General features: G+C 35.7%; 1 pseudogene across 1 annotated transcript; it reads left to right on the top strand.

The window, feature by feature from the left end:
- The first annotated feature begins 397 nt into the window (after nt 1-397).
- LOC143581761 (ABC transporter C family member 8-like) lies at nt 398-11,681 on the top strand (annotated as a pseudogene). The gene is made up of 13 exons (XR_013143884.1): nt 398-447; nt 1,770-1,816; nt 3,789-5,713; nt 5,787-6,107; nt 6,176-6,262; nt 6,645-7,253; nt 7,851-8,015; nt 8,110-8,404; nt 8,698-8,912; nt 9,181-9,486; nt 10,101-10,164; nt 10,626-10,865; nt 11,466-11,681. The product of XR_013143884.1 is annotated as an ABC transporter C family member 8-like (transcript).
- The last annotated feature ends 4,558 nt before the right edge of the window (nt 11,682-16,239 follow it).

Genomic DNA, 16,239 nt, shown 5'->3' with positions numbered 1-16,239 from the left:
ATGTAGCTGCAACGCTAAGAATGTATATCCACAACTGACTGGTAATCCTAGCACATTACCCGATAAACTGGTCATAAATTTCCTCTCATGTTTGCAAGTCACGTTGCCCGATAACCTAGCCACAATGACTTGCAAAACACGGTAAACCAAGCCCGTTGACCCGTAAACCTGCCACGTTACCCGATAAAAGCATGATAAACCTAGCACGCTGGCCGGTAAACCTAGCAATATATATATATATATATATATATATATATATATATATATATATATATATATATATATATATGTATTTGTTCAATTCAAAACCATCGATCAAATCGATATTGAATCACATCCTTTATCCTTGTGTTTTTTAGTTTATATTAAAGTGGGAGAAGTTGACAAGAGATATGACATGGGTCATTTGGCTTATATAGAAAAGCTTTTAACTTTTGCTATAAAGAGGTAAATATTATAAAATAGTAATATTCTCTTTTTTAATAGTATTTATAACATTATAAAATAGTTTATTATTTTTCTCTTTTTAAAGTGCCCAGTAAAGTGGTGAAGAATTTAGAGAAAATTATAAAGAAATTTTTATGAGGAGGGGCTAGTGATGTTAAAAAGTTACATTGGGTGGCGTGGGAAGAAAAAGTGGTTAGACCAAAAGTTATGGGTGAGTTAGATATATCAAGACTTAAAGACGTTAATAACTCGTGGGTTGGAGATTTAAGACTAAGAAAGAGGGGCTTTGGAAACGGTTAATAGACTTGATTCAATTTCACTATGGGCAGGTGGTCCAGACGTCCAGTTAATAATGGGAACACAGTGGTGTGGCTAAATAATAGTAAATGTTGCAAAAATGGTCAATAAATTAAGTTGGAACTTGGAAGGAAGCAAAATGGTGGATCTTATTAAAGGATGTTTAGGAGATGGAAAGCAATTAAGTTTTTGGTTTGATAACTGGACAGGAGCTAAAAGTCTCAGGGAGGCTTGTCCTATTTTGTTCAAACTTGAAAGGAATAAATCGTGCAAGGTTATGGACATATTCCGGAGACAAGGCAGAGAGTTTGGTTGATCTTGGGACTGGGTTAGATCTCCAAGCACAGCTTAAGAACATGCAGAGTTGGAAAAGTGTCTTCAAATCATGAATGCAGCAGTGTGGAAGGGGGGAAAAGATGCTTGGGAGTGGCTGGGTGATAATTCGGGGATGTTTTCGATAAGCTTGGTTAAAAAATTGATTGTTAAAAATAAAGATGATAATAATATTGTTGTTATGAAATGGAGTAAGTGGGCTCTGACGAAGTGTAATATTCACCTGTGGAGGGCAGAAATGAATAGGATTCTGACTCGGGTCTCGGGCAACGTTAGCTAGACGGAATATTATGGTTACTAATGACCTTTGTGCCCTTTGTGAAGATAGAAAGGAAACGGCTGATCACATATATACCGGTTGTATGGTCGCGATGATTGTGTGGGATCACATTAGTCGTTGGTGTAATGTTTCCCCTGTTTTTGGGTTTTCGGTTAGAGACTTGTTGAATCTTCACAAATCCATCAAGTCGGTTTGGTCGAGAAGAAAGCGTTTCATGGTATAGTGATAGTTGCTTGTTGGAGGATTTGGAAGGCGAGAAACGAAAAGGTGTTCGAAGGTAAAGAGGTCAAGATTGAAGAAGTTATAAGAGATATAAAGTCGCTCAGTTTTTGTGGTTCAAATATAGGTAAAAAAAATAGAAATTTAGATTGGCCAAGATGGTATAATTTTGATTTAATGTAATTTTGTGCAGGTATTTGGAGGCCTCCCCTGGTCTTGGAGTTGGTCTGTTTGTTGATGGTTGTTTTGTTATTAATATACACAGCTCGGAAAAAAAACTAACATTTCCTTTCACAATGGTGTATTGATTTTAACTCGATATTAAAATGGATTTGATTGGTAGGTTTACAAGCAGCCTCACCATTGACTCCCCCACCCACCCACCCACTCTCCATTAAAGTCCCTTGACACCCCTCATTGGCACCCACATAATGGTTTTGACATCTTCCCTTAATGAGCTTGACACACCTTGAACAAACCACTACACACAATCTCACGGTGCTCTCTGTCTTTTCAGCATGTCGAATATATTTATGCATGTAGAATTGTAAACGAGTCAATCTGCTTGCGAGCTACTCGAGTTTGACTAGCAAAAGATCAAGTTGAGCCGAGCTAAAAGGCTACTTGGCTTAAAAATAAACATGTTTAATAAATGAACTTGTTATTTTATAGTTTCAATTAAAATATTTAGTATATATCTATTTAACTAAGATTAATATAGATAAAATTATGATAAAAAAAACTAAATAATATACATTGTGTTACATATATTATAATAAAAATTTGTATAAAAATAATGATAAATTATATAATTTAATTAAGAGTGAACTGTGGGTTATCCAAATATGTGGTTTTAGTCCGATAGTTTCAAATTAACGATTTTCGTCCATGTGGTTTCATTTCACTTGCAATTAAACGCAACTCCAGTAACACCGTTAAGTCTTGTTGTTAAAACCATCAACGTGCCCCTCACGTGAGAGGCAGTTTTGTCCTTTTCACCCAAATAAACCCAACCCTAATTCGCAAGCCCTCCTCACGTGAGGGGTTGGGGTGTATTTGGGAAAAAAAATGACAAAGCTGCCCCTCACGTGAGGGGCACGCTGTTGGGTTTAACGGCCGAACTTAACGACGTTAGTGGGGTTGGGTTTAATTGCAAGTGAAATGAAACCACATGGACGAAAATCGTTAATTTGAAACTATTTGACTAAAACCACAGATTTGGACAAACCACATGGATGAAAACCACAGTTTACTCTTTAATTAATAAGTAATAAACGAACCAAGCCGAGTCCAGCTCAACCTTGAACAACCACTCACGAGCCAAGCCCGAACATTTTGTAAGTTAAACAAGCCGAGCTCGAGCCTAGTCTAACTTGGGCTCAGCTCGAGTTGTTGTTTACACCCTACAATAATAACACAAAACAATTTAGAAATTTAAGATATTGTTTTTGATCTTGAGATATTACGTCCTTCACACATTTAATGAGTGAGCCACAACAATTGTCTATATGTATATATTTATAGTGAAGCAGCCAAAAAGCTTTCGTAAGCATATATGTATATAAATACTACATGCAGTGACGAAACCGATTAGAATATGATTATTATGCATGCGAGAATAAGATAATGTTGATGGTGGAGGTAGTTAGTGAGAAAGTACGTATTATAATCTAATTACATACAAGAATCCAAAATGTGTGGAAAACTTTCAGATTGGTGAAGAATGTGACACTGTCAGTAATTTGTTTGGAATTTATACCACTTACGTATTGCATTTGTATTCATCATATATATGATATATCTCCACCATTTTCAATAAATAAATTACATCACATTGTTTTTCTTTTATTACAGAATTCGCCTCCGATCAGTGCTGGTTAACTAATTTTCGACGGTGGAGATTGGCGGATTCAAGCAATTGCTGTTCGGAAAACTATTCAATGAAGATTTTACTAGGTAATGATTTTGTTTGTTGATATGATTGTGAATTCTGAATTGCTGCAAACATTTGAAGTGTTTGAAACTAAAGGGTGTATGTGTTTCATCCGATGAATGAGAAGATCGACGGTTGAGATTAATACCAATTAACATAACTTATTTCATCCGAATTCATCTAAATCTGTTTTAACTTTTTTATATGAGCAATCTCAAACTGATACTACACCTCTCAACATGTTCTGAATCCATCTTGTAATTATTAATATATTTTCAGGGAGGATCAATATGGTTTCCGAGGGCGATTTTGAATTCACACACAGAAGTATTTTAGACATTTTCAACTTGGTGTTTGTCTTTCTGTTCTATTTGCTACTACTTTTAAGTTATATTAAGAACACGAACAGATCAAGGAAAAATGATTGGATATCTTCATCAGTTGCGTCTTGTTGTTTTCTCATTTCGGTTACATATCTTATTGCTGGTTTGTGGGATGCAACTGCTACAACCCCTAAGTTGAATTGGTGGGTGTTCATAGTTAGACCACTAGTTTGGGTAACTTTGACAGTTTCGTTACTTGTAGAAAGATTTACATCCGTCAAGATTCTAGCTACCGTTTGGTGGATCTTTTGTTTCTTGTCACTTTCTTTCGTGAACATTGAGAATTTCGCAAATTCATCGACCATCTTGAACTTGGCTTTGATAGAATGGGCTGCTAGTTTCTTACTTCTTTTGTGTGCTATAAGAAACTTTAGAACTTTCATCACTCTGTACACACAAAGCCCGACTTTATCCGAGCCCTTATTGGTTAATGAAACACTAAATGCAAATACAAGCCAATCAGAAGAACCGAGTTTTTTAAGCAAATTGACGTTTTCTTGGGTGAACCCGTTGCTTGCGGTAGGTTATAGAAAGCCATTAGTTCTAGAAGACATTCCGTGTTTAGCACCCGTAGACCAAGCAGCATTTGCCCATGAAAAGTTCACAAAAGCATGGGATGCACTGCAAACAGAAAAATCCTTAAACAATGCAAACATGGTTCCTAAAGCATTAGCCAAAGTTTATTTAAAAGAGATGGTTTTTTCAGGATTATGCATCTTGCTTAGGAATATATCAGTCATTGTTAGCCCGTTGTTACTCTACGCGTTTGTTGACTACTCCAACAGTGAAGTTAAAGATTTACATCAAGGGTTATTATTAGTAGGGAGTTTAATATTAGTCAAGGTAGTGGAGTCATTGTCTAACAGACAGTTTTACTTTAATGCAAGAAGAACCGGTATGAGAATGAGGTCAGCTTTAATGGTGAAAGTATATGAGAAACAACTTAAGCTTTCTAATTTAGGAAAGAAACAACATTCTACAGGGGAAGTTGTGAATTACATAGCGATTGATTCGTATAGAATGGGTGACTTTCCTATGTGGTTTCATTTGGCGTGGGCTTGTTTCGTTCAACTATTTATGGCAGTAGGTGTCTTGTTTTCCATAGTAGGATTAGGTGTTCTTCCCGGTTTAGTCCCTCTAATCTTATGCGCGCTTCTTAATGTGCCGTTTGCAAAATCTATGCAAAAAAGTCAGTTGAATTTCATGGTGGCTCAGGACAAGAGACTACGATCCACTTCCGAGATTTTAAACAACATGAAGGTCATCAAGTTGCAATCTTGGGAAGAAAAATTCAAGAAAATGACTGAATCTTTTAGAGAAACTGAAGTCCGTTGGTTACGTGAACTTCAGTTCAAAAGGGCGTATGGCACGGTTGTGTATTGGATGTCACCTACACTCGTTTCTTCAGTTGTCTTTTTTGGATGCGCGCTATTGAAAAGTGCACCTCTAAATGCTGCCACTATTTTTTCAATTTTAGCAGCATTAAGAACTATGTCTGAACCCGTAAGGTTGTTACCCGACGCACTTTCTGCATTAATTCAAGTCAAAGTATCCTTTGACCGGATTAATTCTTTCTTGGTTGATGATGAACTTAAAGATATAAGGATGGAAAGAAACCAAGAACCGGAAAAGTCACATCCTTGTATCAAAATACAGGATGGGAACTTCAGTTGGGATCCTGAATCACCCGTTCCAACTCTTAGGAATATTAATCTTGAAGTAAAATGTGGGCAGAAAGTAGCAGTTTGCGGGTCAGTTGGTGCCGGAAAGTCATCTTTGCTATATTCTGTTCTTGGGGAAATATCCAAAACTTCTGGAATAGTGAGTGCACATATTCAATGATTGTATTTGATTGTTTATATTGGATTAATTGTTATCTTGATTTTGTTTTCAGATGGATGTTTTTGGATCAATTGCTTATGTTAGCCAAACATCTTGGATTCAAAGTGGGACAATTCAAGATAACATATTGTATGGGAAGCCAATGGATCGAACCAAATATGAAAAGGCTATTAAGGCGTGCGCTTTGGATAAAGATATTGAAACTTTTAATCATGGAGACTTAACAGAAATTGGTCAAAGAGGACTTAACTTGAGTGGGGGCCAAAAGCAAAGAGTTCAACTTGCGCGCGCAGTATACAATGATGCTGATATATATCTTCTTGATGACCCATTTAGTGCTGTAGATGCGCATACAGCAGCAACTCTCTTTAATGTAAGATTTCAATTTCTTGAAATGGTGTATTTTAGTTAGTTTGACTTAAACTAAATCTTGTGGTTCAGGATTGTGTTTTGAACTGTCTTGAGGGCAAAACAGTCATTCTTGTCACTCATCAAGTGGAGTTTCTCTCATCAGTTGACAATATTCTGGTAATCATGACAAAAACTTATGAACTTTTTAACACAGTTTTGTGTTATAGAGGTGCAAATTTTGATCTATTTACTTATACATGGGTTGATTCGGTTGTGTTTGATCTCAACGGATATCAGGGGGTCAAACAGCTTGCCCAATTAGTTAATTCAAAGATTGTGGTAATAATTGGAATAATTGTCATACACATCTAATGACAAAAATTGTTAGCGAGTCTGTTTTGACCCGTTTCACACATGTTTTGACTTTTGACCCGTTCCACACATATTTTAGCCCGTTACCCAACCCACCCATGTTTCCACCTCTATAAATGGCTCTTTAATCATTTATATAATTTAGGGATCACATTATATTTATTTATTAATTTATTTTTGTTTCAAGGTAATGCAAGATGGTCAAATAACACAATCAGGAAACTATGAAGATATCTTAATGGCAGGGACGGCGTTTGAACAGCTTGTGAACGCTCATAAAGAGGCAATCACAGGTTTAAACTCTTCACCTTCTGAAAACAAAACAATAAACATGCATGAAACTTTAGAAGAAGTTAACAACAAACACCTCAAATAAGAAAAGAGTGAGGGGCAGTTAATGACGGGCCCACCGGGCGTGCAGTTGACTGAAGAAGAAGAAAAGGAGGTTGGTAATGTTGGATGGAAACCTTTCCTAGATTATGTTGTCATTTCAGAAGGATCATGGTATTTGTTTTTATCCGTTTTTACCGTAACTGCTTTTGTTGCTCTTCAAGCAGCAGCAAGTTATTGGCTAGCATATGGTATTCAAATCCCGAAAATCACCACCATTATGTTGATTTGTGGATATACTTTGCTTTCATCAATCAGCACAGTTTTTGTGTATTTAAGATCACTTTTTGCTGCACTTTTGGGATTAAAAGCCTCCAAATTGTTCTTCGATAAGTTCACCGAATCAATTTTCCGTGCTCCAATGGTCTTCTTTGACTCTACTCCAGTTGGGCGAATTCTAACCCGGGTAAGAATTCTTTAGAAACTTTCTTCTGAATTCTGATTATAGCAGCCAACTTTTTTTAGGCCCGAAAGTTCAAATATTTGATTTAAGGTAACTACGTAATATAACCAGTTTGGAGGCCATGTCAGCGCCACATGGAAAAAGTCAACCTGACCAAACGCTACCGACATATCATCGTTTTGTCCAAAACCGTTAGAAGATGATGGTTACCGTATTTTTTTTTAAACTTTAATGCTTTTTTTTGCCTAAAAAATTATTTCAGGCCAGAATAAACATCAAAGGTTCAAAATTTTTGCTTTAAGATATAAACCGAATAGGCTAATATTAATGGATTGAAGGCGCCATGTCAGCACCACATAACGAAAAAAAGTCAACATGCTCAGAAGTTAACAACACATCTTCATATTTTAACCAGTTAGTGCGTCAAATTACCTTGAATCAGTTTTGTAAGTTTTAGTTCTTTTCTCTGGCCTAGAAACAGTTGGTTAACTAAACAAACCTTAGAGCAAGGTTGTAACAATATTTTTATGAAATTAGCCCGAAAAAGAAAAAGTTTTTTTTTTATAACATGTTTTGTTGCTAATTTAGTATTTCGTGCAGGCCTCATCTGATCTTAGTGTAATTGATTTTGACATACCGTTCTGTTTCGCCTATGTGACTGCTCCTATTATTGAATTACTTGCTATGATTTTGATTATGTCCTCAGTGACATGGCAAGTTCTCATTGTAGCCATCTTCGGTCTCGTGGCCACAAAATATGTTCAGGTAAATCTGTATCAGTTTTAGAGGTGCAATATTGGGCAGGTTGGGTAACATGAACTTAATCCAAACTGTATAACTTTTTTTCTGTAAACTTCAGGGATATTATCAACCAAATGCTAGAGAACTAATGAGAATCAATGGAACAACAAAAGCGCCCGTGATGAATTATGCATCTGAAACATCACTTGGTATAGCAACAATACGAGCATTTAAAATGCAAGATAGGTTTTTTAAAGAATACGTTAGGTTGGTGGATACAGACGCAAGTACTTTCTTTTTCTCGAATGCATCATTGGAGTGGTTGGTTATAAGAGCCGAAGCATTTTCGAATCTCACCTTGTTCACAGCTAGTTTTCTTCTGGTACTTGTTCCAAATGGATTTGTGCCTCCAGGTATGTCAGTCATATCATGAGCTGGAAAACGGGTTAGTTGGGTGCGTCTATACGGCTTGTATTAACCAGAAACACTTTTTGTCCAAGTTTTCTTTATGTGTTTTTTGAATATAACCACTAGTAAGCTGTCTAATACACTTTTTTTTGCTGATTTTACCCGTTTGACTAGTTAGATACACATAAACCACCTCAATTCTTTATAAGTACACGGGTCAAAATTTCTACTTTCCACTATATTTCATATGTGCTCAAAGATAACATATATTAACTCCATATGTTCAATGTTTGTATAGGGTTGGTTGGCCTCTCTCTTTCTTACGCATTGACTTTGACCGGCACCCAAGTGTTTTTGACTAGATGGTATTGCAGTTTAGCCAATTACATCGTTTCAGTTGAACGGGTCAAACAATTCATGCACATACCACCTGAGCCACCGGCAGTAGTGGTTAATAAAAGGTCACCATCATCTTGGCCTTCAAAGGGAAGGATTCATTTCGAGGATCTAAAGGTAAATTCAAACTTTCTTTCATTTTTTTTTAATTACAAAACACGTCGAGATTTATGATTCAAATCCTTTCATAAACTATAAAAACAGGTGGCAAAATATGTGACATGAAATAATTTTAAGTGTCAACATGTTATATACAGTTAATATTTTATATTTCTTCATGCTTATAAATTGATAAAGTTTTATTCTTTATTAAAAGCGTGTAGAAATGAGATATTTGTTCTGTTGACATTATAATGTTTATGTATTTATGGGGTTGTTATTTCAGTTAAGATATCGTCCAAACGCACCATTGGTTCTCAAAGGGATAACTTGCACTTTCAAAGAAGGGACTAGAGTAGGCATTGTCAGAAGAACAGGAAGTGGGAAGACAACATTAATAACAGCTTTATTTCGTTTGGTAGAACCGGATAGTGGAAGAATTCTTATAGATGGATTGGACATTTGCTCTATTGGACTTAAAGATCTTAGAGTGAATTTAAGTGTCATCCCACAAGAACCCACCCTTTTTAGGGGTAGTATTCGAACAAACTTGGACCCACTTGGACTTCATTCTGATGATGAGATATGGAAGGTAACTAAAACTGAAATTCATATGGAATTTTCTGCAAAAAATACCACTGTATTTTAACTTTTTGTCCTGTTTTACTTATTATACGTTTCTTATATATCCAATTCATTAAACGATGGTTTTTTTATTCGTGTCGTTATAAAATGTTATTATGGTGATCCAAACCCAACATTTTTTTTACCAGAAGTCCACATGATCCACCCAAATGGGATAATAAGGTCATCTAAAAATGACTCAAAATGTGCAATAACAACAACATGACCAAAAAGATATTTTGCTTAGACTACCAAAGATACTGATATTTTTGTCTAGTTTTAAATTTGTAATCATTGCACCTTTTTATACATTTGTGCAATTGAAACATGGTTTTTGTGTAGTTTGGTTCATTATAAGGTATAAAACGATAACCCAAATGACACGAAAACTTTTACGAGAAAAGCCCACATAATGACCCAAACTGGACAAAGATATATCCATATATCTATGCTAAAAGAAAGTACAATTGTTTTAATGAATCAAAAGCGAAAAATGTATTGGTAGTTTATACAAAAAAGATCTATTCATACATCTATATGATCTTTTCTACAATAATGTTTACAGTTCATATGAATTTACAGGCATTAGAGAAGTGTCAGCTTAAAACTACCATTACAAGTCTTCCAAATTTACTAGATTCTTCAGGTAAATCGCCTTTATTGACTATCATACTAAGGAGTCGTTCGTATTCGCTTTCTAGTATCTTGATTATTGCTGTTACCCAAAATCTTTAGAACTAATTTTAGTGTTTGGATAAAAGAATGATGATTATTTAAAAGTCAGACATTCAGTTTTATAACTAGCATAACAATACTGATTAGTGATTACATATTAACGTTACTTGTTTACCCCCTTTATAAACAATTATTTGTAACTTACATTAAGATTTTTTAAAAGGTTAACAAATAATTTGAGTCTATTTTGGTCATTTTGCATATCAGTTCCATAGATGATCAGAATTTGTTAATGACGTCCAAACACCACAAGTATTAGTGCTAATTATTTGAATGTAATAATCCTACTTTAAATAATCAGTTTCAAAACACGTAGCAGAAAAAAAATACATCATACAAGACTTTTAAATGTCAATTTTTCTGAATTTACAGTGAGTGATGAAGGAGAGAACTGGAGTGCCGGACAAAGACAATTATTCTGTCTAGGAAGAGTACTACTTAGGAGAAACAAAATCCTAGTATTGGATGAAGCCACCGCATCCATTGATTCTGCAACAGATGTTATTCTACAAAGAATCATAAGGGAAGAGTTCTCAAGTTGCACTGTCATAACTGTGGCACACAGAGTTCCAACCGTTATTGACAGTGACAAGGTCATGGTTTTGTCTTTTGGTATGTTACAACTCCCAATATAGTTGAAACAAATGATTTCATGCATTCCATGTGGCACTTGGGGGGAAGTTGGGACGAGCGGTTTGGGTAACGCTTCATAACGAGTTTGGGTCAAAACTGTTTACTTTTTGTACGAGTCAAAACATTTCTAAACATCTCTGGTGAACTTGGGTTGATCCACTATTGCTTTCTGTTCGTTTTTTTTAAATAATATTTACAATGAACATGTGAATTCTGGACGCACGTCTGAGTATTTATCTTTTTTTTAATTAAGATCACATAATGCCGAAAATGGGCTTAACATTTTGTTGGAACAACAATTATGTTATTATATTGAGCAATCAATAACAACATTTCAATGTAAAAGAAATATGTGTGTATGTGTGTGTGTGTTTTGTGACCATTTACATTATCCAAACATGCTTTTATGCAAAATCTGGTGTGATCCATAAAATTAGTTTCAATTGAGACTTTGAATGCCTTATTCTCCACTTATCTTAATTTTTTTATGTGGCCTGCTTAACATGTTTATACAATAATAAACATATATAGCTTAAATCGTCTATTTGAGTCAGTCATAAGTAAATTGTTGATTTGCAGGGAAAATGATGGAGTATGATGAGCCTTCAAAGCTTATGGAGACTGATTCATTCTTCTCCAAGCTTGTAGCCGAATATTGGTTCAGTTGTTCAAGGAACTCTGCTCAGACGTTTGATAACTTTCGGTGATAAAATTATAATATTTGCGATGAGCTCAAATTATATGCGCAGAATACTATTTAAGCTTGAATTATAACTTTAATTAATTCGAGGCCATGCTGCTTGGTGATCATCTTTTAATAGTGCATAATTTGTTACGGCCTAGAATATGAGCACCTAGTTTAGCTCGAGTTCCAGCTCAAACAACTCCATGTTTAGCACCCTAGTTTTGTACCATATCGAGTTGCTACAATTGAGTGGCTAACTTTGAAATCGGAAGTGATCGTTTGTTTCTTACCTCTTATTTTTGTGTTCCTTGTCTTGCATCTCTAATATTAGATAACTACATGAACTTAACATAGCTTAATCATGTTAATCTTATGCATGGTCCTTGAGTCTATTAGATACAAATGGCAATTCTCGTCCCGAGTTTGGAGATTGTACAATGAGAAAAGGACATTTGAAGCAATGCAAGAAGAATTGTTACAATTTAAGAAGCTTCAAGTTTGGAGATTGGTCAAGATGCATGCGAACAAGAAACCGATTGGTACCAAGTGGGTGTTTAGAAATAAGAAGGATGATAAAGGGTCAAATGTCATTTTCTCATTGTTGTTTATGAAGTTGTGGGACGTGTCACAATCAGAAGAACAGTCGTTATGATTCCATGCATGAGCATGTTTCCTGTTTTTAAAAGACTTTCTAGACTGTCTCCTTCTTGGTTTTAAAACAACATCCTCAGATTTTTCAATCTTTGTATGTCTTTTCTGCTTTCTTTTCGATGAATTCTCAGACTTGTCAGTCTTTGAATTCCTTTTTGCTCTCTCCTTCTTGGTTATCCAAAAAGGAGATTTGTCATTCCTTTAATTTTTGGATCCCACGTCCATTTCACTGGCAGAACTGTCAGGTTGATCATTTCTATTCCTTGAGCTTGGTTTAGCTCTTGAATGAAATTGATTAAACCGATTGTTCGTTTTCCTTTTCATATCATGCAAGTTCTTGCAATGTCTTGCAAGGTGAGAAGGGTTTCCACACACAAAACACAATTTTCTTCTATCTTCCTTGTAGAAACCGTCAGAATTATAATACACAGGTTGTGTCGAATAAAGAGATGGTTGTATGGGAACAAACAAACTGTCAGATCTATGACCCCGATCATCAAAAACATTTGTATAGAAAGAATTAACATGATCTTGTGGATAGTAACCATAGTAGCTATTATCAAATTGATTGTACAGTTGAGGTTGATAATATTGATTTGTAGATTGATAAAAATTGTTTCTGTGAGGTGACACATATTTACTAGAAGTACTTGCCCTTTCCTTTTCAAAACGATTTTCATTAAATTTAGGTTTCTCCACTTTACAATCCTTTGATGAACAACTAGGTAAGTTAATACTCACAGATGCGGTTTCATGCACAGTTCTATCAACAATGGTTTCATCAAAAATAGTTTCACAGTCACTTTCAGAAATAGAGACATCATTTTCATTTTCAATGGAGGTGCCAACATGAACATCCTCGTCACATACATCATTGTTCAAAATGTTTTTGAAAACAAAATTATTACAGACGGGTTTGACAATAGATGAATCAAAATGCAAATTTTTATCTCCAAAACTCATGTTTGTTTCCATACACCCATTTTCTTCTACACAACCTGCTACAGAAGATGAATCACTATTAGGATTAACTGAAGAATTAGCTGAAAGAACTTTCTTCGGAGATGCAGGAACAAATGTCTTTAACATGGGCACATGACCAATACCATAGACCATTTCTTCCTCAGGAGGAGAGTTAAAATCAAAGTGAGGAAGGCTAGTATAGTTATTGTTAAACGGTGGAGGTACGGCAGAACTATCATAGCCTATTCCAGTTTTTATCCTTAGCTCCATTTGTGACCCAATTAGTTTGTTCAGCTTTTCGGTAGCTAACTCAAAGTTTTCTATGGCAATCTTCTTTTGGGTTAACTCAATTTCTAATTTAACAATTTTCGCGTTTAGTTCAACTACTTGATTTTCATGACGTTTTGCTAAATTTCTAGAAATTGAAACTTCTTTCCTAAGATCGGCCATATCATTACTATGAGTGTTAATTCTGATAGTGTAAATCTTTGCAGCCTTTTTAAGATCATCGTTCTGAACTCTAATGCTATCAATTTGTTCAAGAATTTTAGCATTATGGTTTCTATAGTGAATAACTTTATCAATACATTCTTGAGAGCAAAGTTTGTGTACCTCGGGAATGAGCGAGGCAGGTGTAGGAATCCCATCAGAGGTGCTTGAAGAGGTGCCGGCCTGATCGGTGAATGCCATTCCAGCAAAGTTCAGAGGATTCTTTAATTCTTCAAATTGGTCCCCTTCCCAGTCAGGTACAGTTGACTCGACATTCCTAGCAATCATCGCCTTAGAGCTTGATTCGAAGTTCCCATTTGTTGAGTTTCCTTGATTAATCCTTGGGACCCTTTGCTTCGAGGAGTAGTTTGGGATGATTCTCTTACCCGACTTTTTAGCACTCTCATTGTCAGACATCTCGGTAATCTTGATCTCTCCCACACCCATTGGAGGATTTGTGCATTCACGAGAAAAGTGACCTGGCTCCCCACAGTTGTAGCACCTAAGCTTGTCTTTCTCAAATCCCATATTATTTCCATCCTTGAAACTATCCTTCCCATACTTCTTCATAAAGTTTGTGGCCCGATGAACAGCCATGGCCATCTGGTATTTGATATCCATTTTCTTGAGATCATACTTGTTGATCTCAGGAAGATCTCCTTGTTCAAACGATGGAGGAAGCAACTTTCCTTGTAACAACTCCTCATGACTTGACAAGAAGGCATGAATTAAAGCCACATTGGAGTCATCAGTAGGTAGGGGCTTTGAAGCAGTGTAAGCTGGAGTGCTTGAAGTGGGCTTGATTCCATGAGCTTTAAGTGCTTGAGCCACAGCTTGATCGACAGCAGATTGAAATGAGCTTGAGTTTGCACTTGATGAAGCTTGAGACACACCAGACGTGTTGAAAGTTGAGCCTTGACTCTGAGCAGTGGTATTGACTTGGCGTATGAATGCAGGGCTTACACCTGTTCCGGTTGCCATACCTGCCTTTGATAGAGAACTTATGTGATTGTTCATCCTTAGCTTCTCATCCATCACGAATGACTTGATAACTGAGGCTAAGTCCGACAAACTCAAGAGATGAAGGTTGGAAGTTCTCCTGATGGTGATAACGCTGCTGCTCCATGAGTAAGGGAGGAAATTTAGAAGCTTGTCATAAATCTCAATTTGCTCGAATTCAATTTTCGCACTGTTGATTTTTGTAATCAACGTTTCAAACCTTGAGATGAGACTATCAATTGATTCTCCTTGAATGTAGTTAAACATGTTAAACTCTCCCTTCAACATCCCTTTTCGGCTATTTCTCATTTCCAGGTTCCCTTCAAACTTGTTCACTAAGGCATCCCAGAAACCCTTAGTAGTGGTGTAGTCCCTTAGTGTCAATGCAATTTCTCTTGAAAGAGATACAGTTAGGATACCAAAGGCCTTTTGATCTTCAGCAAGCATTCTTCGATCATCATCATTGTAGTTAGTCACGGTTTTGGGAACCTCACCATCAGTACCGGTTGTCATAGGACGGTGTGGACCTTGTTCGATAGGTCTAATAAGATTATAATCAATGATATTGAGGTAATTGTAAAACCTCCACTTAAACTCATCAAAGTCACAGTCCCATTTCATCAATTTTGGAGGCTTAGAGGTGGTTCCAGCCTCGTTCTCAAACATCACATATTGAACAGCTTTAGCACTAGCAACAGTGGAAATTTGGTTTGCCATCTCTTAAAATCTGCCCAAAAACTAAGTCTGATGTAATAGAATGAGAATTGATTACAATTGTGAGCGAAAAATTTAGATTACAATTGTGATCGAAAAAGTTAGATTACAATTGTGATCGAAAAATTTAGATTACAATTGTGATCTAAAAATTTAGATTACAATTGTGATCGAAATATTTAGATTACAAATGTGATCGAAAATGTTAGATTACAATTGTGATCGAAAAATTTAGATTACAAATGTGATCGAAAAGGTTAGATTACAATTGTGATCGAAATATTTAGATTATAAATGTGATCGAAAATGTTAGATTACAATTGTGATCGAAATATTTAGATTACAAATGTGATCGAAAAGGTAAGATTACAATTGTGATCGAAAAGGATTGTAAGCGAATCAATTGTAATCGAAATTGGAAATGTAAGCGAAATGGGATGTTTGTATCGAAAAGGATTGTAATCGAAATTGTGATCCAAAAGGATTGTATGCGAACCAATTGTAATCGAAATAAAGAGATGTGATCGAAAAGGATTGTAAGCGAACCAGTTGTAATCGAAATTGGAAATGTAAGCGAAATGGGATGTTTGTATTCGAACTGGACAGATTGTAATCGAATAGGAGAAATGTATGCGAATGTGAAATGAAAGTAAGCGAGTGAGGTTGTGATCGAAATGGGTTGTAATCAAATTTGATGTTTAAAAATGGAATGTCACCAACTATCTTTCTTGTCACCTTTTACAAACACACCCATAAGCATGTATAACTCAATTTTTCAATATTTCTTGAAGATTCTCACAAACACCAACTACAATGGATTAAAACACCAAACTATCAACCTTTTTAACCAAA

Source organism: Bidens hawaiensis, unplaced genomic scaffold, assembly GCF_021521415.1.
Source record: "Bidens hawaiensis isolate Kalapana, Puna unplaced genomic scaffold, B.hawaiensis_p1.1 tig00001511_1, whole genome shotgun sequence".
NCBI lineage: Eukaryota > Viridiplantae > Streptophyta > Magnoliopsida > Asterales > Asteraceae > Bidens > Bidens hawaiensis.
Note: the sequence above shows the minus strand (reverse complement) of the source record. Positions and strands in the feature narration are given on the sequence as shown.